This window comes from Sarcophilus harrisii, chromosome 2 (assembly GCF_902635505.1).
Source record: "Sarcophilus harrisii chromosome 2, mSarHar1.11, whole genome shotgun sequence".
In the NCBI taxonomy this organism is placed as follows: Eukaryota; Metazoa; Chordata; class Mammalia; order Dasyuromorphia; family Dasyuridae; genus Sarcophilus; species Sarcophilus harrisii.
The window spans coordinates 476,534,585-476,557,799 of NC_045427.1; the positions used below are offsets into that span (position 1 = coordinate 476,534,585).

At 36.9% G+C, this 23,215-nt stretch overlaps 1 long non-coding RNA gene across 1 annotated transcript; it reads left to right on the plus strand.

Moving 5' to 3' along the window:
* The first annotated feature begins 5,524 nt into the window (after positions 1–5,524).
* On the plus strand, positions 5,525–21,269 carry LOC116421776. Its single transcript, XR_004232304.1, has 3 exons — positions 5,525–5,670; positions 5,805–6,068; positions 20,062–21,269. It is a non-coding gene; the product is annotated as an uncharacterized LOC116421776 (long non-coding RNA).
* Positions 21,270–23,215: the final 1,946 nt, after the last annotated feature.

Here is a 23,215-nt window from a genome sequence, read left to right on the forward strand (position 1 = left end):
TTAATCTGTTTCTTTCTTCATCTGTAAAATGCAGATAATCATGCCCATAGTAGCTGCCTCACCAAGTTGTGAGGCTCAGATGAAATAGTTTAAATGCTTTGAATTCCTCTAAAGTGATAAATAAATGTCAGTTCCTTTTATATGTACCTCAGAAAACTTTTATACTGCCAAACATCCATTCCCCAAAGATCCCAAGGTGGTCTGTGAGAGGGAATTTGATTCTCTTTCCCTATTTTTCCTCATTTTAGTTTAATAGCTATGTCTTAGAGACAAACTCAACAATTTTTCTCTTTCTGTGTCTCTGTCTCTGTCTCTCTCTGTCTCTGTCCCTCTTTTTTTAAAGATCAGGGACGTGTATCTGATTTGCTGAAGAAATCTGTCTCCAGATGCTTGGATCTATAATAAGCCAATAACTCACACTTGGGTCGCTAGAGTCACGAGTTGGGCCTGGTTATTTATACAGCTAAATGTGAGTTGATTTGTAAGCATTCAGGAGATGTGCCCAAATAACATCCCCAACGGGTGTGAAAACAATCTGCAATGTGGGATTTTTTAATTCAGTTCCCAAAAGACTTAGGCTGACATCAATGTTGTTTTTCTAATATTGACGGCATGATGAGGATAATGAACCTTGACCTAAATACCTACAGGGTTCTTAGGAGGAAAACTCTTTGTGAACTGGAAATGTGAGATATTATGACTAACAATAATAGTAGGAGCACTAAAAATAGGAATAATCATGCTTATACTACTTGCCTTCATCCTAAAATGGAGGAAGCGATGAGGAGAGTCTTATCAACACTGTGGTTGACCTCCTTTTCTCTTTGTGTTACCCAGCTTGAAGACCACTGTATTTAAGATTTCAGCATCTTGCCTAGTTGGACCCTTCTCTCACTGACAGCTCTTCCAAGCTCATTCCTGCTCCTGGATACTTAGTGTTAGTCTGAAGTTCCTAACTCACCAAGGGAGTCACCTGGACAAAGTTACCCAGGTTGAAGGCTCTCCTTGAATTATATTCAGAATCTTAGCATTTGTGGCTCCTGCCAAATGTTTTTCCCCCCCTCAAACCAACACGAGTGCACAATTAATTCAGAACCAAAACATTTAGTATAAAGAAAAAAGTTACAATAGAACATGATTCCCATAAACTTGGAGTGCACTTTCCTACAGATGTACACATTATCAATGGGAAGAGTAGATACACACAGAGAATATCCGTGGAAAGGCAAATATTTAGGCAACTTGTATGGTAAGGTCATACTTAAAAGCACATTTGTCCAGGACACACACATGGAAGGGCCCTCACATGAGGACATATTGGACTGGGCCATATGTTTGGAGGAAATGGTCATTGTCTGCTGGTGCTCTCACCTCCTTTTTCCTGCCTGATCTGTTTCCTATTGGTTTCATGCGGTACTTAGTCTCTGCTCCAGTGTCTACCAGTCCTAGGATTGCTGCTGAATGAGGACACATGGTTGAAATCTTTCATCTTCTGTTTTGATGTGAAATATTTAACTGGGATGCTTTCTGTCCCTTATAGGAAGATAGGAAAACTCAGTTTAAAGTCCCTGAACTTTCCTTACTATAATTCTTCCGAAAAAAAATAGAGGTCCTGAAATACCGTATCTCCAAAGTAGGGGAAAAATATTCTTCTTTGGTGGGAGGAGAAGCCTTCTCAACTTTCTTTTCTCCTACAGAATGGACTGTCAGCTTCTTTCAAGGTGTTGGCTAGAGGGGGTCTGTTTCTCCAAAAGGAATAGAGTTCTTGCCTTGGGTGACAAGTTTTATAATTCAATTTAAATTCAGCAATCATTTATTAAATGCCTCCTGTGTATAAGGTGCTGTTAAATGCTGAGGATAAAAAGATAAAAATGAAATAGTTCCTTGACCCAAGGGGCTTATATTCTATTAGAGGTGGGGTGGGAAAGGGGGAATATAACATGTACATACGAAAGTAAATACAAGATAGTTTGAAGGAAAATAGAGTACTAAACTATTGGGGAGGGAGTGGCAATAAAGAAAGCTTTTATGTAAATAGTAGTGTCTGAGCTTTGAAGGAAGCCAGTAGAAGTTCCAATAGTTAGCATGAGGAGGGAGTACATTTTAGGCATATGCATGTACCCTGGTCACATATATTCCCAATAGGCTCTCCCCTCATGCATGATACTAGGGTATATCTGCTTTTTCTACTATGCTTCATATATTTGTGGGAGAGTATCCCTTAGATTTATGAGTAGGATGTTTTGAGACTTTTCATTTTATACTATTTCTATAAATGCCTTTGGCTTTGGACTAATTTGTTTCCTTTGGTTGAACATAGAAAACATAAAAACATTAGTGAGGGCTTGTGAGCTATGATTTTAAGTGAATATAAACTAAAAAATTATTTTGAACTTGGGATAACTCATCCAGGAGTCCCACGTGTGAAAGGGAAGTAACAACGGATGTGTTGTTGAGGCTCATATGGAATATTAATCTTGGATACAGTTAAGAATTGGATATATCCATCAGATGCAGTGTTTGACAACAAAATTTTTTTTCCTTTCAAAATAAAATACTTAAGTAACTTTTATAAACAATGTTGTGATGCTATAGAAGCAGAAATAACTGATGTAATCACTCAGAAAATTATATCCTTAGGATCAAATGGTCACTGGCTTTATAAAATGACTTGCCTAAAAAATTTTACTCTAACTGCTGTCTTTGAGCTTGGGCTCACGAGTCTCTAGGAAGGATGTTGTCTGGGATATGTGTACATGCTTCAGCTGCATTTTTGATGATGAAATGTGATGCATTCCACCCCACTAACTTCATACTTTATTTGCTTATAGACCTACATGTTATTTTCCTTTCTACTTCTTAGGCTTCTGAGGGTAAAGTTGGGGATGGTGGTTTTGTTTTTGTCCTTCTGTTCAAAATATTTTTGTGCATAGTGAATGACACATCATAAGTACTTCATAAACTCTGATTGAATCAAACTAAATTGAATACCTTCCAATGGTGCAAGGATGCATTAGGGGGAAAAAAATCAGGTTATGATGGTACAACAGAGTTTTCCAACGTGTTTGTTTTTATCAGGCTATACAAGCTGCAGAAAAAAATAACTATTATATTCTATGAAATGCATTTATCCATGATATTGAATTGTGGGGAGACATTATGATCAAGCACTAAGTTTAGTTGCTCCAGTGGCTATGCAGGTATCAGAAGTTTGGCACTGTTTCACAGGAACTGACCCACACCAAGGACTCCTGGCTATAAGAATATCTCCTGTGTGTACTGATGGTTTTGTGTAGCCCTCACACCATGCTGAGAACATGATTGAGGTGATTAAATTATGGGTCAAGAAATAGAGGGGCAGAGAAGCAGTTCTGATGTTACAACCCCTGTCTAAAATAGTGAGATAAATATTTCCAAGGCAATCATGGTAACAGAATGGTGGGGGAATTAGTAAAATCCTTGGAAAATGATAATGATAATGATAATAAGGATACTAGGAATTAGTAAGAAAGTTTGAAATCTGCATGACAAAAGAAAGAGTGACTGCAGACAAAATAAAGAACATACTAGAAGGCAGAGAGCATTACTTTGAGCAACTCACGTTTTATCTTTAAGTGTATTCTGGTGCAGGGAAAGAATCAATCCTAGCAGTTCCAATCACGGGAGATTTAAGTAAAGATTGACTACTGGTGATTAGCCTTCCAGCCCTGATACAGAGGACTCGATATGGGAAACTATTCTCCTTTTCAGAGATACCACCTCAGCCATCAAATGAACTCTCTGATTTCTGGTTAAAACACTCTCTAATCACCCAAATATTCACAGTGGTACCTTTTTTTTGGTGAGTATGATAGCGAAGAATTGTAAACAAATAGGTTCCCATCAATTGGGGAATAGGTAAACAACTTTTAATAAGTGTGACTTAACCATACAAGTTGCCTAGATGAATGAATTGCCTTTCCATGAATATTCTCTGTATGTATCCACTATTCCCATCTATAATGTATACATCTATAGGAAAGTGCACCCCAAGTTTATAGACAACATGTTCTGTTGTAACTTTTTTCATTATGCTAAATGTCTTTGCTTTTAATTAATTGTATGTTCTTGTTGGTTTGAGAAAAAAACTACTTTTTGATAAGTAGTAATGGAACCTACTGTACTATAAGAAGCAACATGAATGATGTATGGAGAGACTTTTCATGAACTTGTAATATAAGTGAAATAAAACGTGAATATAAACTGGCCCATTCTGCACAGCAATCTGGAGCTATACCTCCAAAGTTACTAAAATATGTCTATGCTTCAATACTACTTCATACCACTATTAGGCCTATACCCCAAATAGATCAAAGAAAGAGGAAAAAACCCATATGTTTAAAAAAATTACAACAGCTCTTTTTGTAGTAGCCTGAAATTGGAAATTAAAAGAGCTCCCACTTATTGGAGAGTGGTTAAACAAATTGTAGTATATGAATATAGTGGAACAGTTTTGTGCCATAAGAGGTGATGAAATGGACAGTTTCAGAGGAAACTGGGAAAACCTTTATGAACCAATGCAAAATGAAGGGAGCAGAACCAGGAGAACAATTTGCACAATGACAATATGATAGGAAAAAAAAAAACAATTTTGAAAGATTTTAGAATTTTGATCAATGCAAGGATAAATTAGGAGTCCAGAGGACTGGAGGTGAAATATGTTATCTACTTTTTAGATAGTGATGATAGAGGTGATGGACTTAAAATGCAGAATAAGACATTTTTGGATATGGCCCTTATAGGACTTTTTTTTTTTTCAGGACTATGCATATTTATGAAGGTTTCATTCATTCATTTATAATTGTTCAATGGTGGCATAAAAATGAAAGAGAACAAATCCTTGTAAAAAATTTGAAAACTCTACAAAATACATAATGGCTGACCCACATGTGGCATTGAGTAACTAATCTGGGATCTGGCCCTCCTTTTTTTCAAGGGATACTATGATTTCCAACTTTGTGGAGAGTAAGGGGAAGGTTATATCACTCAAAGGTCATTTCTTTAGTCTTCTATCTCCAACATGGACAGTGGGCTAGAAAATTAATATCCATCTGCCACATATCAAATGTTGGTAGTCTAGAGTTCCAATGCTTTCTTTTCAGAATAAAAGCCACTTTCCTTGGCAAGTCTAAAAGGGAAGGCATCAGTTAATCTCTTCAGTTTCTCCTTCCCACCAAATGCAAACAAACACAAATAATCATTTCATATAGTGAGCAAACCCATTTATCCAAGAGAATGGTAAACAGAAATCAGGGAAGTTATACAGATTAGAAGAGAAGAAAGAATACATAAGAGTAAATAAACTCTTTGGGAGCAAGATAAAATCTTTAATTCAAACAAGAGAATGATTTTACTGGGAAAATCCATTCTTAGCAGCCTCTGAGGTCATAGGCCCTGGGTATCAAGAGAAGTGCTGGGGGGAGAGGACTTGTCTCCCCCCTTTTCTGCAGCTTCAGGGAAATATACCACTGATCATTGAAAAACCTGTGCCTTGTCCCTTTTCTATATTTCTTGAATTCCACTTCCAAAGTCTCTCTGTCATTTATAGCTACCAGGCTTAAAGGCCCCTTGATTAATCGAGTCCCATCTCACTCCACAGGCTGTTCCTGAAGAAATCGCCCCCTGCTTAAGGTAAGAATGGGGTCTAAGGTTCTAAGGGATGTGCCGGAGAATGTTTCACAACTAGCTCTCCAAACTGTAGGATCTATTTCTTAAATTTAAGGTAAATGTTATTGACATTTTTTCTATCTCTTTCTTAATTCAAGCTCTGTTTGCCCATTTCCAAAATGGACATGCTCACCACATGAAAACTGAACAATCAGAAGAAGGACGAATTCAAGGGTATCTCTGGTTATAACTGGTATAAAGTGAAGTGCACAGAACCAGGAAAACAATATGCCCAATGATTGCAACAATGTAAAAGGAGAGAGCAATGACTACAAAACAATCAAAACTGTATTTTACAAAACTATAAGAAACAATTTTGGCCCTAAAGAAAAGATAAAAATCCACTTCTTGCTCCTTAGAAGGTATGGGAAAAGTTTTATAACATTAAATTTTTTCTTGTATTGATCAATTTTCCTGAATTGTTTTTTTTTTTTTTTTTTAAGAAGAATGGCTGTGTAGAAGATGAGGGGGAAAATACAAGGGAAAACTTAAATGATGTCAAAGCTAAAGCTATTAATAATAATTCCTTTTTCTAAAAAAAAGAATATCATTGCATCAATATTCAATGAATGTTGATTCTATTGAATCAGCTTTTTAATTAATCAAAATTCAATTGAATATGCATTCAATAGTGTTCTTTTAAAAAATGTATTCTTATTGATGGCACGGGGATGACATAGGACTGAAGAAATGTGGGCAGTTATTCAGGACTCAAATTTTGTATATGTTCTACATATAATATATACATATATATTATGATGCATATATATTGACAATACAACAGTTGACTGTGATATTTGAATAGTTGTAAATGCTAGGGGGCCACCTGGGAAATACAAAGAATTCCCAATGGTCTCTATGTAAAGTTCCTAACCACCTCCAGGTAAGAACAGGAAAGGTCACTAAAGCTTGTGGTCAAGGATGCAAAGCTTGTGGAAGACAGAGATCCTGACAGACTGGGTCAAATAGCACATTATGTCTGTTTTGTTTCTTATTTTTCCTTCCCTCCCCTCCACCACTTTAAAGAAGGCTATAATTAAAAACAAATACACACACATATCTATACATATACATAGATATCTATAAACATACACATATACACTTGTATACATTTATGTAAGACCATACTATGCTTATTTCTACCTGTCATCTGTTTCTCTGAAGATGGATAGTATCCTTATTCATATGCACAAGTCTTTCCATTTTTTTAAACTTTAAAAAAGTAAATTTCTTTTAAACCTACTAGTTTATTATGTCTTACACTATAGCAGTATTACAACACAATCACATCCAATGTGATTATCCTTGAAAGTTTCCCCCCAATTTTCTGCATTCCTTGTATTCTTGGCACAATTTTTAAAACTACAAGAACATTTTAATTAAAAACAATTGAAATTATTCATTTTATACTTCAATAATGCTCTTACCGTATAATATAATTTAAGATCTGATACTGCTGGATCTTCTTTCTTTACATTATTTCCTTTGGTTTCTTTGAAAATCTTGACCTTTTGTTCTTCTAAATGAACTTTGTTATTTTTTCTAATTCAGTAAAATGATTTACATGATGTCTTGCTATGGACCCATATATGGCTAAGTGAAAAAAAGGAATATCATTCCCCTGCTGGATAATCAGCTGTAATTTGCCTTGTTAAATGGAAGAATATAAGGTAGGAGAGCATCCTGATACTACAGAAAATAACTTCACAGGATTCTAAGATATCTTAAGCCACTGAGATCAAATGAAAGGATCCCCTGGATCACCAGAGTCCACTGAAAAAGATCAAGATAAATATGATGGGAGGTAGCCCAGAAAGCAGAGCAGCTTTCCTCAATAAAAACAGGTTTGGGACCAGAAGACAAAGAGCCTCATGAATAAGCAGCAACAGTTCTTGCAGGTTCTACTTGTGTTTTCTACATAAGTAGAGTGTAGCTTTTCTTGTTGTTATTGTTACAAATGGGAACCAATTAAGTTCTAATATATGAGAACTTGAATTACCTGGAATTGATTGACATCTGTAGGATTGGAGAGGGGTGGCCCGAGGTCTCAAAGAAGCTAAATTTTTCTCCTGCTGTAATTCCTGGATTTTTCCATTTGGATCTTGCGCAGCACTGAGTGACTGAAGAGTTAGAGAATTCCACTCTGTTGGATAACAGATCACAATTGATGATTGAATTTTAATCATTTTATAGACATTTTTGCTAGAGATTCCCTAAATGTGGACAGGAGGATGACTCTAGGCTGGGTAAGAAGATCTAACCACAATGGAATTTCTTGAAGATCTCTAAGGAAGTAGTGGGTGGCAGCAGGAAAGTGGATGCTGGTTCAGGTACACATAGAACTGGCAAAGATCTCAGGTGTTTCAGCATTGTCTGGGGCCAGCTCCAGGCTTTTCAAAATATTTTGAGCAGTGAGCTAGGATCCAATACCTAGATACTTTTGATTGATAATCAATATTTCCTACATGGAAGTCTAGAAGAAATGAGAAGCTAATGGTGATAGGAACCACTTAGGAGCACCAATTCAACTCAATAGTATGTCCAGAAAAATTTGCTTTTGGTGAGTCTAGAGTCAAATTGAGAATAATTTGAGGAAACATTTTAGTGCAAAAATGTCCTCATTGCATGAGTGAGATGTATGGTATGCCTGAAGACGTATTAAATCCAATGATTCCTGACTCTCTCAAAAGCAATCTCAGAAATTTGCGCTTTAGGCTATGAAAGACCTCAGAAATCATCTGAAAGAACCATTAGTCAATGCATCATCACAGAGTCCAGTGGTCCATAAATTTCACTTATGGTGATAATAGGAAAGAAGAATGTGAAAATCTAGATGTTTGTAGACCACTGGGAATTGAAGAAGGAAGCTAAAGTGAAAGTGTTACATGCCATAAGGTCAAAGTACTTTGGATTACTTGTTGGGTGGCAGTAGCTTTTAGCACTGGAATAATGCATAGGATACTCCCAGATCCATAGCAGAGGATGACCAAGTGACCACAGTTTTCATCTCAGCAAGCATCATATGCTCCAAGGAATTGGGGTGTGTGTGTGTGTGTGTGTGTGTGTGTGTGTATGTGCACCCAGAGGATGGGTGATGGATGGAAGGATGGGGAATATCTATATTTCAATGACTTACAGAGAAAGTGGTGGGAAACAAGAACTATCTAGAACTTTTGGTATATTTAGAGCATACTCAGATGTTCTCACTGCCTTTGGAAAGACCTTGAAAACACAAAGGAAACAACGAACAAAGTGTTAGATTAGCTAGAAGCTGGTATGAAGCTGTCTGTCAGACACTATACACAATAACAGCAATATCGTATGATAATCAACTGTGAACGTCTTACCTATTCTCAGCTACATAAACATCCAAGACAATTCCAAAGATCTTATGATGAAAACTGCTCTCCACCTCAAAAAATAAGTACCAAGATACTTATTAGCTGTGCGACTCTGGCAAATTACATAAGAACTGAGAGAATCTGAATGAAGATTGAAGTATACTTTTTTTTTTTTTGGTGTTTTTTTTTTTCCTGTTTTCTTTCAGAACATGACTAATATGGAAATATGTTTTGCATGACTGCACATGTATAGTCCATATCAAATTGCCTGCCATCTCAGGGAGGGAAAAAGGGAGAAGGAGAATTTGGAACTCAAATTTTAAAAAAATGTTAAAAATTGTTTTTACATATAATTAGAAAAAAGTAAGATATTTTTTAAAAAAACCTGTCCATTGGCAAGTGATGGTTTTGAAGAGCTTTTGTCAAGTATTCAAATCACATAATGTCTCACTAAGGAAGGAGCATGTATCTTGAGAAGATTGCAGGTTCAGCAAGTAGTCTATCTACTGTGCCATCAGCTGCCTCCACTGAGCCTCCTCTCTAGGACTCAGTTTCATCATCCGTAAAATGGACTTGATGACCTCTAAGGCTCTTCCTAATTCTAAATCTATGATTGTATTATTTTTCTAGGATTTCTAGAAATATTTGGAAGACTTAAGTTTATATTACTAAGCCTCTCAGTTTTTTGAGATAATGTATAGATTGTTGAACTTGGAAAGTTCAAGTTCAAATCTACCTCTGATACTTATTAGCTGTGCGACTCTGACAAATTACATAATTTCTCTGTGCCTCAGTTTTCTTCTCTGTAAAATAAGGGGGTTGGACTAGATGCTGCTGCTGTCCCCTATAGTTCTAAGTCTATGAGAGCTCTCATTTATGTATATGGTTAGAAAGAACTAGGACAAGAAAAGTCAGCCTAACTTGATGCTTTGACACCATTTAGAATCTGCTGTAATTAGAAATATTAAGAAGTTTTTAAGAATTTGGTCAACAGTATTAGCCTTGAAGACTTGAGAAAGAGCTCTTCCCCCCTGCATACTAATGCTATCTTGATTTGCCTGGGAACAGTCTTGAGCCAAAAGAGAGTTATAGTCACTAGAAACCTATTGCATTTCTCAGCAGAGGACATATTGACTGTGAGGATTTGATATCTCATTAGCAAACTGCAGTTCTTGGCTTTAAAATGAAAAGTTATTGAGAAATTCAAAGACTATAACTAGAAAATTAAATTTAAAGTAAGGATAGACAAGAATCTACTGACCTAGATTTTTGACTGGAATCCAAGTTGAATTCTAGCTGCCAGAGATGAGTAGCATCATTAGCCAACTAGAAGTTCAATATACATTATTGACCAAAGAGAATTAATTTGGATCAAAATTCTCTGTCCAATAGAATATCACTATGCAAAGTGATGGTGATGATCCCAGAAGAGATGGAAGCTCTCTGTGATTCCCAAGAAGCTGAACTACAGTTTTATGAAAGTGTAACTAAGAGTTTGGAGCTCCCACTAGAGGATATGCCATTAGTAATTTTTTTTCATTGAAGCAATCCTCTTTGCTTCAGTTGTCCTTGGATGATTGTCAGTGGGAAAAACTTCAGGATGAAGGATTAGGAGAAGTGATACAAGCTGAGAAGTGAGGGAGTGCCCTTTGGGGGATTAATTTCCTTCCCCAGAGGCTACTGTGCTGGTAAAACAATGGCAGAAATCACATCTATGCCATGGAATGTTGTATCAACCTGTAATTGGTCCCACAGGTGGTACCAGAAAGCTGTTGATGCTACTCAGGGCATTTTGTTCTCTAGTTATGGCAACACGACGTGGTGTCTTTGGACAAGAGTCAAGAGAGGGCAGTAGAGCTACTAAGAAACAGATTTTCCTGGCCTCAAATGGCAACAGATGTCTATAAGAAGTGTCAGACTTATGCCCCATATGTCCGTAGGGAAGTCCTGCCAAATTGTGCTGAATCCTTGTAGAATATAAGCACCAGTAAGTTGTTGGAACTTGTTTGCATGGACTTTAAAAAAATCTTTTTTGGAAGAAAAGAGTAAAAATATAAGCAGTACCCACACATGATGGACCATTTCATCTTGGACACACAAACATGAGTAGTCAAAAAGTCTCTACTGTAGCTAAGGTTTTGTGGGCATTATTTTTCTGTATTTGATTTCCTTTTAGGCTGTACTCTGACAGATAAAATGAAGGTTTTGTCAGGAATAAAGAAGTCTAGAATCCTACCTTGTCTTTGTGAGTGTGGCAATGTCTACTAGGGGACACCCTGGGGAAACAGAGCCTTAGTAAAAGGTACAGTAGAATCAGCAGGTACCATTTTCTAGTCTAACCACCAGGCGGAGCTTGTGAGTGGAGACAGGGGTCATCCATCCCCTAGCCTTGATAGCGAGAGCTGGTTCCTGCACAGTTAAATTCTTTAGCCCAGATCAATGGTGCCTGTGTGAGGTCTTTCTCTCCTCCCCACCCCCTACCTCCATCTTGGAGTAGGTTTTTTTTAAGCAGCCCCGCAGGAGGCTAGATCATTTCCACAGAGGAGCTTTTTGGCTCACTTTTTTTTTTTTTTTTAAATGCGAAGAAAATAAGCTGATAGTTCAAATTGAGATGTGCACAATCTGAAAGGATATAAAAATATCTGATTCACTCTTTCCCTCTCTTGCCCCCACCCCACAATTTATACTAAGAGGAAAGCAGTTTCCTGCCCTTTAAAGATTTCTCTAGTTCTCTCTCTGTCTCTGTCTGTCTCTGTCTGTCTGTCTCTCTCTGTCTCTTTGTCTCTGTCTCTGTCTCTGTCTCTCTCTGTCTCTCTCTCTCTCTCTCTCTCTGTCTGTCTGTCTTGCTTCCACTTGCTTCCACAATTCAATGTGAACAAACACCTGAGGTTTGTTGGCCAACAAGTTTTTTTTTTTAATTTTAATAACTAACTAGCTAAACACCAAAACACAAAATTAAACAGGGAAAGCAAAACTCTCAGTCCTAGTAAATCTTCCTGGAAGACACAAGAAAAGACAGGAAGTTGAAGGATTGATTAGAAAACAGCTTCTTTTTGAGAGTGAGGAAGAAAAAAAAGAAAACATTATTCCTATTTCTGCACCTCTAGACTTGCTTGGTAATTCCTCTTCTTAGCTTGTGGTCTGAACACCTCCTTAGAGCAGCTTCTCCTGCTAATCATCCTATGCCATATTTAAATATATTCATTTTCATCCTTCCATGGCTCTGTATGACCTCTCGACTGAAAAAGATGTGGCCACTATACTATTTGTCCAAATGGCTAAGCAAGATGGTTCCTTGTCTCCCCATGGCCTTTCTGGTGTCCTTTAGGTTAATGTCTCGAGAACTTGAAAGCTCTCAGGAATAATACCTGCTGATGTCTGAATGAGAGAGTTTGCTTTTCAGTTTGTTCTTTTACATCACAGAAGATGAAGACTTAGAAATTCATAACCAATATATCTGTTGGCTAAAAGAGTAGCTGATGGGGGCCTATCATTTTGCTATAGTCTCAGTTTGCTGCAATAGAGACAAATAACTGTCTGATGCATAAGTTCATTGTCAAAACCTTCAGCAAGAAACCTTAGGGAATATACAAGATGGCAGACCTTTCCATACCAAATAGTTGGAAGATTGACATACTTTCCAGGCTGGTGCTGGAAAATGATAGAAGCCCTGAAAACACAATACATTGCAATCATCTATTACCTATTGTGGAGTTGGGCTCCCTCATGGAGGAAAGCAGGAGAAATCATGAAGTATCAATCAAGAAGACTGAGAAGAAATGTCCTCTCACCAAAAAAAAGACTTTAAGAACTAGAAAATAGCTCAGGAGATAATGATTCATATGAGAAAGACACTGGGCAGTAGTATCTGCTAGTAGATCAGAGAAATCAAGATAGGACACCCAGAAGGTCTGGGAACAGGGATCACTAGCCTATCTCACCCCTAAATTCAGGATAGGGATTAGAGGCCCAGGGATCTAATTATTGCTGTTTTTCATCCTTTATTCTCAGAGGATGATGTCTTGACCTGTGTGCCCAGTGATCTGATTATGTTGACTAATGAAGGCAGTCTCTTTTTTGCCATTACTCCAGTTGTGGAAGCAGCTGAAAAATGGAGGGTGGGCGCCACATCACCCAGAGGCTGAGCCATTGACAAGTCTGGGGTTGGACCTGCAGGTTGGGAAGCCTGAGGATGCTGACAGGAAGCCTAGGCCATCCATGAGCTCAGGAGCTTATAGCCTATTAGATCAGGTCCCAAGTTCATACATGATGTTTAAGATAAATAGGAGGGATGATCTATACTGGCAAGCAGCTAGGTTGCACAGGAGATAGAGCTGGGTCTGGAGTGAGGAAGTCTCATCTTTCTGTGTTCAAATCTGGCCTCAGACACTTACAAGCTGAGTTATTCTGGGAAAATCATTTAATCCTGTTTGCCTCAGTTTCCTCATCTGTAAAATGAGCTCAAGAAGGAAATGGAAAACCACTCCAATATCTCTGCCAAGAAAACAACAGCCTATGTAATCAAACCTTATTGCTTGATATAATGTAGGTATGTACTTCCTGTGCAATGGTCACACACTAAAAACAATGTTCATATATTGCTTTAAGGTTTGCAAGTATTTTACAAATAATATCTCATTTTATTGACACAACACTAAGAGATGGCAGGCCCCATTTTACAGACAAGGAAACTGAGATATAAATTAAGTGTATATAGGATTATGACAGAATATGACTCCTGTGTTTGTTGCTATATTAAGCATACCTATACTAGTATACCTATACTACCTATACTAGTATACAAGTATTCTGCATGTACTTTTGCTATATTGCATATTGTATGTTTCTGCTTTTGGTTGTTGAATATAATTCTATTTTGTATTTTGTATGGCACTGAGACATATCTTTGTTTTGAAAGATGATATGTTGTGAATTATGCTATTGTTACACACACACACACACACTATATATATATATATATGTATATGTATGTATATATAAAATGCTTATCCCATATAATAATGATAGCTGCACATAGTTCTAGTGTGAAATCCATGTCTTAGGGATCTGTGTATGAATTCTATTATGTAGTTGATTATCATTAGTCTCTTTATTGTTTATGATTTTCACAGATATTCAAATATAGAGTACAAATAACTTAGTAGAATTGTAGATTCTTTTCTAGTGGGAGAAGGGATGGAGACAATGGGGGAAGAGAATAAGGCTTTCCCCCTGGCCGAAATTTTGCACCAAAGCTGCCAAGCTTGACTGTTGACAGATATGCATGATAAAGACAGAAATGTGGGCTAGATGAGTAGAGTATAATTCCTCTACTCTCTTTGCTTCCCTTTTGTTCTTGTTCAGATTCATCCGTGCTTAACCAGAGAGCATTTTGGGAATATCTAACCCTCAGTTAGTTATCTATAACAGAGAGCTTTGAACTACACTCACACATAGGGATCAAAAAGAAAGATTTAATCTTAGCTTGGGGCTACTCTGCCTAGTCTTTGTTGCTTGTCTGCCTGTCTAATCAAGGAAAAATTATAACTATTATAGCCTAGAATACTAGGGCTGAAATGACCAGCTACTAGCCCTGAAAGAGATGTCTGCAGACTTGTTGTGGGGGTAATGTCTGGCAGAGATCGAACACCAACCCAGAACCAGTCACTAGTAAGCTGAACAAAGAGTCCAGTGGAGAGGTGGAGAGAGGTCCTAGTGCAAGTAGTGTGGCCCTGGGGCATCAGAGACATGAACTACCCTTTCATGAATATGCTCTGGCCACATGTGTCCATATATGTGCTCATACATGACTTCTATGTATTCACTTATGCTTAGTATACTTGTAAAAGATTGTAAAAGATTGCCTTGGGACAATGGAGGGAATGATATATTGCTTTTTGTGATTTTTTAAAAAAATTTATTTTTTGTGATTTTTCTTACTATGTTATTATAGTAAATACTTTTGACTTGTGTGCTGTAGCTAACTAAGAAAAAAATAAGCATATCAGTGGGAGCTTCTAGCTGTGGTCTGAGTGTCTGTGAACCAGTAGAACACTTTGAATCTGAGGTATCTGTGACTCTTTGTATGAAAAGAGGGAGCTTCCCAAGGGCTGTCAAATGCAAACTCAGACCCATTGGATTGGTGACTGACCTCAAGTATGACCCATTATGTTTTATATTGCATGTAAACCTTCTTTTCTCCCTCATTTTACACCTTTAAGTCCCATAACTCATGTTAAGGATTACAGGAAGCCCCAAATGAGGGGAATGGAAAAAAGAGTGTCATGATAGGATGGAAAGAACCTCTGAATGGGAAGCAAGTGATCAGGGTTATAGTTCTGTCTTTGATATATGACCATTGACAACCATGTCCCTTTTTTGGGCCTTAACTTCCCTATTTGTAAAACAAAGAGGTTGTATTAAGTAAGTCTCTTCCAGCATTGATGTTCTGTGAATCTCCTAGAGATGCACGAGTCAGATGAGGCTTAAATTTTTCATGGATCTCCCTTGGGTAGGCTGGGTGTGAAAAATGTATGTTTTAGGTACTGACAGGAAAGGAAATGTATTCTAATGGAAAGATTCCTTGCTACTTACCAAATAGGACCTCGGTAAGTCATTTTATAGGGAATTTAAACTGTGATAATGATAGTAACAATCAAAATAGCCAGCATCTTTATAATACCTTAAAGTTTACAAAACACTTTACATACATTTTCTCATCATAGCCTCAAAACAATTTAGTGTGAGATTTATAAACCCCATTTAATAGATGAGAAAGGTTAGATGATTTAACCAATGTCACATTGCTTATATCTGTGTAAGGATTTGAACACACATTTTCCTGACTCAGGCTCTAGTACTCTATCTCTAGTTGCCTCTAGTCAAATAATCTCTGAGGTCTCCATAGTCCTTAGTTCACAGAATTAAGGGATTTGTTCCCTAAGGTCAAGAGATTTATTTTCTAGAAAAGAATGTTTCCCACCAAAATCAGGCACTAGAGACTAGACTTGTGATATTATAGGGAACAATCCAGTGAGGAAACTCCCTCTACTGATTTGGGTCAGCATCTTCCCTCTTATCTTAGAGGGTCACAAAACCAGCATATGTCAGAGGAAAGACCAGAACTCTTTCTGGCTCTGAGGACAGCTCTTGGCTCTCTATATTGTGCTGTCTTTGACAGTCTCAAAATGGATTTATGGTTGTTGTGGAAAGAACCCTGTCAGGTCAGAAGATTTTGCCCAAGTGACTTTGGGGACTTGATTGTACTCATGAGATTCATTAGATATTTCTGAAGGGGCCTTTCCACTGCTAAAATCCTTGATTTGTTTAGGTCCTGAAAGAACAGGCTGAGTGGATTTCGCTCCCAACCCTAGCCATCTGTCAAAGGGACCCTCTTTAGGTCCCTCTCAACTCTAACCTTCTATGAATTTGTGGAAAAGTGTTTCCCATGTTTATATGACAAGGGGTCTTGAAGTCCATCTAATCTACCCTCTGCTTCATTTTATAGAGGAGGGAAAAAAAAGATTTGAAGCCAGGTACTACAATGTCAAGTCCAACATCTTTTCACCTTCCTTTCTGTCCTTTCTGGCTTTAGTTTACCTTCATTTTCTTCTCTCTCTCTCTCTCTCTCTCTCTCTCTCTCTCTCTCTCTCTCTCTCTCTCGTCATTAAAATCAACCTTGTGTTGTTCAAGTCAACAGGTGTATACATGACTAGGGCCACAGAGACAGGTAAAAGGTAACAGATAAGCTTCTTTTCTTCAGCAAAGAAGTTTAAAAACGAAGAAATTTCTAAGTTAAGATTCCCATGGTAACATTAACTCACCCACATTGCGTGTGTGCTGCATTCTGGATTACAGGTTAGGTAGTAAGCTCTATAATAAATTACATGCTCCCAGTATTTTGCACGGCAGCACTGTATAATAATAAATTATGCAGCTACAGGCCCAGGCCCAAGTTATAACAAATTGTACCACAGTGTATAATTATCTGGCACCGTACTATATAATAATAAATTAGACAGTTATGAGGCTCTGTTGTGACTCAAAATAAAATGTATGCATTGTGGGAGAGGGGAAAGAGCACTGGACTTGAAGTCACAAAGGTTTCAGTTCAATTTCTGCTGTACATTCTTTATGTATGACTTTGGCCAAGTCCCTTAAACTCTTGCCATTTCTCTTCTCCAGTGACAGGGGATGATATGGCATTCATTACCCTACTTGACTAGAAGATGCTTGTGAGGAAAGCTCTTCGTAAACAATAGCTTGTTTATATATATATGGTCTAATAGTGACAATGATGGTGATAGTGATGGTGATGATGATGATTATAACAATAATGCTTCAATTTCTAACCCATCATTCCATAACCCATGAGGGAAGGAGGTAATGGCAAAGTAAGGTAGTTCCAGCTAGGGGGACTTAAAGTGGAAATCTGTGCACCCCTATGCCATTAGGGTACTTGTGAGGGACTGGCAGAAACATTAAAATGCTGGCTCTGCTCAACCCCACTCAGTAGGTTAGCACCCTGGTTAGGGTGATATAACTGCTGATAAGAGGTTACAGGCTGGACTTACTTGAAATTATCATGATAATCAGCTTGACATGGAACCCTAGGGAATGGATGGTGCTTCTTTGTGTTCAGATATAACAACAAGACAGCATATACCAGAAGAAATCAAAATTTCTGCTGGATATGCTTCAGTGCAGCTGACACTAACCACTCAAGCAGGGAAACCAGGAGTGCCCATGAAATGAACTGAGGACATGTATGTTTTGGCAATACACTAGTACAATCTCCTAAAAAAAAATTGGAAACAGATCTTATCAATCAACTCTTATCTATTAAACACCTTCTGTAAGTCAGACACTGGGGATACTACTACAAAAAAAGTAACAATCCCTGCTTACAAAGAACTTACTTTCAAAGGAGGGAGACAAGCAACTACATAAATTTATATAGCACAAGTATAAAGTGAATAAATACAAATAAGTACAAAGCAGTTATATTCTAAGCAGTTTGGAAGGAAGAACACTAGTAGTTAGAATCAAAAAAGGTTTTATGTAGAAAATGGTAAAATTTTTTTAAAAAGATTTTTTAGTTAGACAACAAAAAAAGAAGCATTCCCATACTACAGAAGAACCTAAAGAGAGAATTCTTTATGAAATCATGAGGAAAAGAGACTATATCCATCCATCCATACATACATATATATAATACATTCTATGTGTTACTATTCTGATTGTTTCCTTCTAAAATTGCCTTCTGTTCTTTTCTGTGCCTTTAACAATGTTTCCCTCCTTTTTTTTTTTTTTTTTTTGGCATCATTATACCTAACTTTTCCCAACGAGTACAAATGAGATAAGGAGGGGATAATGGTGAAATCCTTGTAATAAATAAATGTGGTTAAAAAAATTTAAGGAATTCCAGGAATGGGAGATGGTCATGGAGATGGGAGATGGAAGATGAGAGATGGATTCTTATAAGTGAATGATAAAGAAGAGGACAATTTAGCCAGTTTGTAGGAGAGCAGAAGGAGGAATAACATTCAAAAAGAATGAAACAGGGACAGCTAGTTGATGTCGTGGATAGGGCCCCAGCCCTGAAATCAGGAGGACCTGAATTCAAATCTGGCCTCCGACACAACACTTCCTGGCTAGGTGGGACCCTGGGCAAGTCACTTAACCCCAATGACCTCAGCAAAAAAAACAAAAAAACAAAACAAAAAAAAAACAACCAAACAACCAAAAAACCCTAATAGATTGCACCTAAATTGTATAAAACTTTAAAAGTTTGTTCTAGAAATAATAGGAAATCAATAGAGAAATATAGAAGGGGAGTGACAGGCAGATGACAGGCAATACCAATGGTATTCTCAAGTCTGTCACATGACAAAATACTCCAAAACAGTGGAAGGCAATTGTAGGAAATAACTTCACTGCTAAGACTAAATGAGATGAAGTGAGAGATCAAATAAAGAGTATATTAAAATCTGATTTTGACATAATGATGACATTTTGTCCTCTTTGAGATCAAAGGACAACAACCAATCAACCAACATTTGGCACAGTATAGCACATACTAGATCCTTAATAAGTGTGTATGATTTAATTTGTTAACTTGACTACAGTTATTTGAGGAGAAAAGAAACCAGAGGAGAGCGAACCTCTGACAAAGAAGAATGTGGAAAATTGTTGGCCATCTAAATAGTTTCAAGAAGTTGGATGCAACAAAAAGATAAATTGGATCAGTCAGGACCGGAAAAATTTGTACATTAGGGGCAGCAAACTGGCAAAGTGGATAGAGCATCAATCTTAGAATCAGGAGGACCTGAGTTCAAGGGTGGCCTCAGGCATTTGACAATTACTGGCTGTGCAACCTTGGGCAAATCACTTAACTCTGATTATCTTGCAAGTCCTCTCCCCAACCTTCCCCCCCTAAAAAACAAAACAAAACAAAACCTAACGATGAATAAAAGAAGTTATAATGAATGAGGAAGGTGGCTAAAATCCTAGATTCTGCAAAACCAGGAAGCTCAGTGCTGGATAAGATCCATATTCATTGATTTGTTCCTTTTACAGAAGTGAGCTTATTAGGGAAATGGAGGTCTGGTACATGCACAGACTCCCATCGGTTTGATCAACTGATGCAACTTCTTTAAAGAGTCGCTTCTAGGAGCAGCTTCCATGATGAGCAAAGAAAGTGCCTTGAATAGTTTGCTGAGCCCACATAGATATGTTTGTCACTGGGTCTAGTTCTGAGTACATGGTTGGGAGGAGTCTTTTTCAGTTGGCTGCAGAGCTGGAACTGTCTATGTCTGAATTAGCTTCAATTATTTTTGCTTCATTCAGTTACAGCTTTGGTCAGGGAGTCCAGTGAGAGAATATGCTGTTAGGGGAAAAGTTTTAGGGCTTTCTCCCTGTTTAAAGTCATATGGCCTTAAAAATAGGCATTGGTCCTTGGCTTTTTTGATTGTTGTTGTTGTTGCTGTCATTTGTTTGTTCTTTTCTTTTCTAGATGAAGAGAATGCTGACTGGGGAATAAGCCATAGGAATCTGGGAACTGGAATCCAGGATTGCTTTTGCAGCCAGTGCAAATTCAAAAAAGCTTCTTTCTCCTGACCATGTGGTTAGCCAGCTGAAATCAGTTACATGTTCCACATGTTCCATAGATTCTCCAAGGCATTTCCCTTATACATCATCATGATTTTCTCAAAGGAACCTATCTAGCATCCTCCACATGGAGAGGCTGCATTAGCTGAGAAAGCTAATGAGGTCTGCACAGATTCTCCCATTGCACTTATAAGAAATATTATATTGGCTGAAGAGCAAAAGCATTGTGCCAGAAAATTTCAGGGTATAAAGAGCAACTTATTATTGATTAAGTAATTGTTGAATAAGATATTCAAAAACACTATCCCATTTACACTGCCTTTAGTATCACAAAGACTTTGACTCCACCTTGAACTCATGATTTTCTCCTGTATAAAAATATATGCCATAGACTCAAAAATAGAGAGAATGCTATAGTCTTTGATGCCCATGAGGAAAACTATTCTCTACTTAAAATATCCTAATCAACACTATAATATCAAGAGCAATTGGTATGAAATGTGGCATTTTTCAGGAAGATAGATTTAGCCTATTATGGTGTCCCTAACCTTTAACTCTATTATCATCTCCCCTAAATAGACTAAAGTATGATGTCTAAGTTACAAAAGAGTTGAACCAAAACATCCTATTAATCACTTAATATACTTGGATGGCATCAAGGCACGTGATTCCATTGAAAAATGCTTCAAATAATTCCTTCATATTGCGGAATCTTTCTTCAATGATACAAAAATGTCATTTGGAATAATACGTATAAAATTCTTAACCTATGCCAGGGAAGGCTTTAAGTTGGAAACTGGAGGCCCCAAGAAATTCATGAGTGAAGGTGATACCTGTAAATAGGTTTCTTCCAGGCATGATATATTGAAAATAGAAAGTTGTAGATTAATATATTAAAACTTGTTGGCACCCTGAAATCAAAGCTAATGGGTAACAATGAATAACTATCCATTAATCATTTATCGTGCACTTTTGGAACTATAAAATGAATGATAACAGATTTGGAAACTATTTTTTAAAAACTCATTTAAAATTTACTAAATATAAGATCTATCACCCATAGGTATTTACAGAAGATGAATACTTTCTCATCAAAAAAAAAAAATAGAAGACTGATGAAAATTCCTAGGGCTCATGAAAAAACTGATCAAAAATCAAAAGAAATGATTTTAGTACAAACAGATATCACTTTGCCAAGTAATACAGTAAAAGTTGGTAACAGGCATATACCACTGGATTTATCAAATGTAACTCAAAGTGTTTTATCTCTGGGTGAAAATGATGAAACAATCAAGAATATAATTTAAAAAATCCTACATAGGCAACATCTGCATTAAATCAGTCAACAATGTATCAACAAAGAAGCATCAAAGAGAGTGATGGAATTGTAAGAATTAGTTTGTGGAAATAACTAAAGTTCATGATGACAGCCTAATTTTGGATGTCCCCCAAGACTCTATCTGGGGCCCTTTTCTAGTCTATATCCACACTCTTTTACTTGGTGTCTATATTGGCTCCTATGGGTTTATTTATCATCTTTAACGTGATGGAATACTACAGTGCTGTAAGAAATTATGGAGAAAATGATTTCAGAAAACCTGGGAAGACTTGGATGAATTTATTCAAAATGAAGTCAATGAAACCAGGAGAACAATTTATACAATAACAATATTTTAAAGATAGTCAACTTGCAAAGACTTAGTAACTGATCAACACAGTGACCAAATACAATTGGAAAGTCACCAAAGATTCATAATGAAACATGTTATCCACCTCCAAATAAACAGCTGATGGAGTCAGAGAACAGATTGCAGCTTCTTTTCTTTTTTTCTCCTTTCTTTTTATTTGGGAGTGAGTGAGGGAGGGGATGGGTACAGCTAATATGGCAATTGTGATGGGTTTTATTTGTCTTGCTTTCTCAATGGGTGGGGGAGCAGGAGGTGGAGAGAGAGAACTCAGAAGTGAGTATAGAATGAAATTGAATTAAAAACCAAAAAAAAAGAACCGATGAAGGGGAGCTTTCCAGAGAAATCCAGGAAGGCATTTATGAACTCACAGGGAGTAGAACCAGGAGAAAACTTTATATAATAGCAACAATATTGCAAAGACAACAACTTTGAAAGAATTGAGAACTCTGATAAATAAAAGGATTAACCATGATTCTAGAGCACTTGTGATGAAACCTCTGGATAAAGATGTAAGCACATTAAGATCTATGCATACATACATATTCATATGTATGTGCTCATTCATTTAATGTGCTTCTTAAGATTTATACATATGAATACATATAGGTCTTAATGTATTCATCTTTCTCTTCTTTTTTCCTCTGTAGTAGTATATTCAGTCATGCAAGTTAACTCATTCTTGGTATTAAGGGTTTTTTTTTTGTGTGTGTGTATGTGTTTTTGCCTTTTTGAATATTTTATCCAAAGATTTCTCTCTTTTTAAAAAAATAGTGAGTTTTGAGTGAATATTCCTGACTAAATTCTTGGTACCTATTCTCTTTCTTTGTCTTTATGGCCAAAATTTTTTGGTTTTTTTTTTGAAGCTCTGCTGGTGTTTATGAAGTTACTTATCTTCTTCTGGGCATTACTCAATATTTTGCCATGGTTTTTGATATTTTCTATTGAGTCCTGTTCCCAAACTTTCTTTCTGTATGCTTACAATAATTTTTTTTCCCACTTGGAAGTTTTGGATTTTGCATATGACATTTCTGGGAGTTCTCAATTTGGGGTTTCTTTCATAATATGATCAGTGGATTCTTTTTTTTTTTTAATTTTGCTTTTTGGTTCTAGCTTTGAGAAGCTTTTTATTTATGATTTCTTGAAATACAAAATCCATGATTTTTTGTTTGGTCATGGCTTTCAGCAAGCCTGATAACGCTCAATTTATTTCTCCTTGACCTGTTTTCAAGGTCGATAGTTATATTTTCTTCTATTTTTTAAATCTTAGCTTTTAATATTGCTCTGTTTCAGAAGGTCACTGAATTCTATTTGCTCCATTCTAATTTTCCCCAAGGGACAAGTGGGGCTTTCAGCTGAGGAGAAACAAGCCAG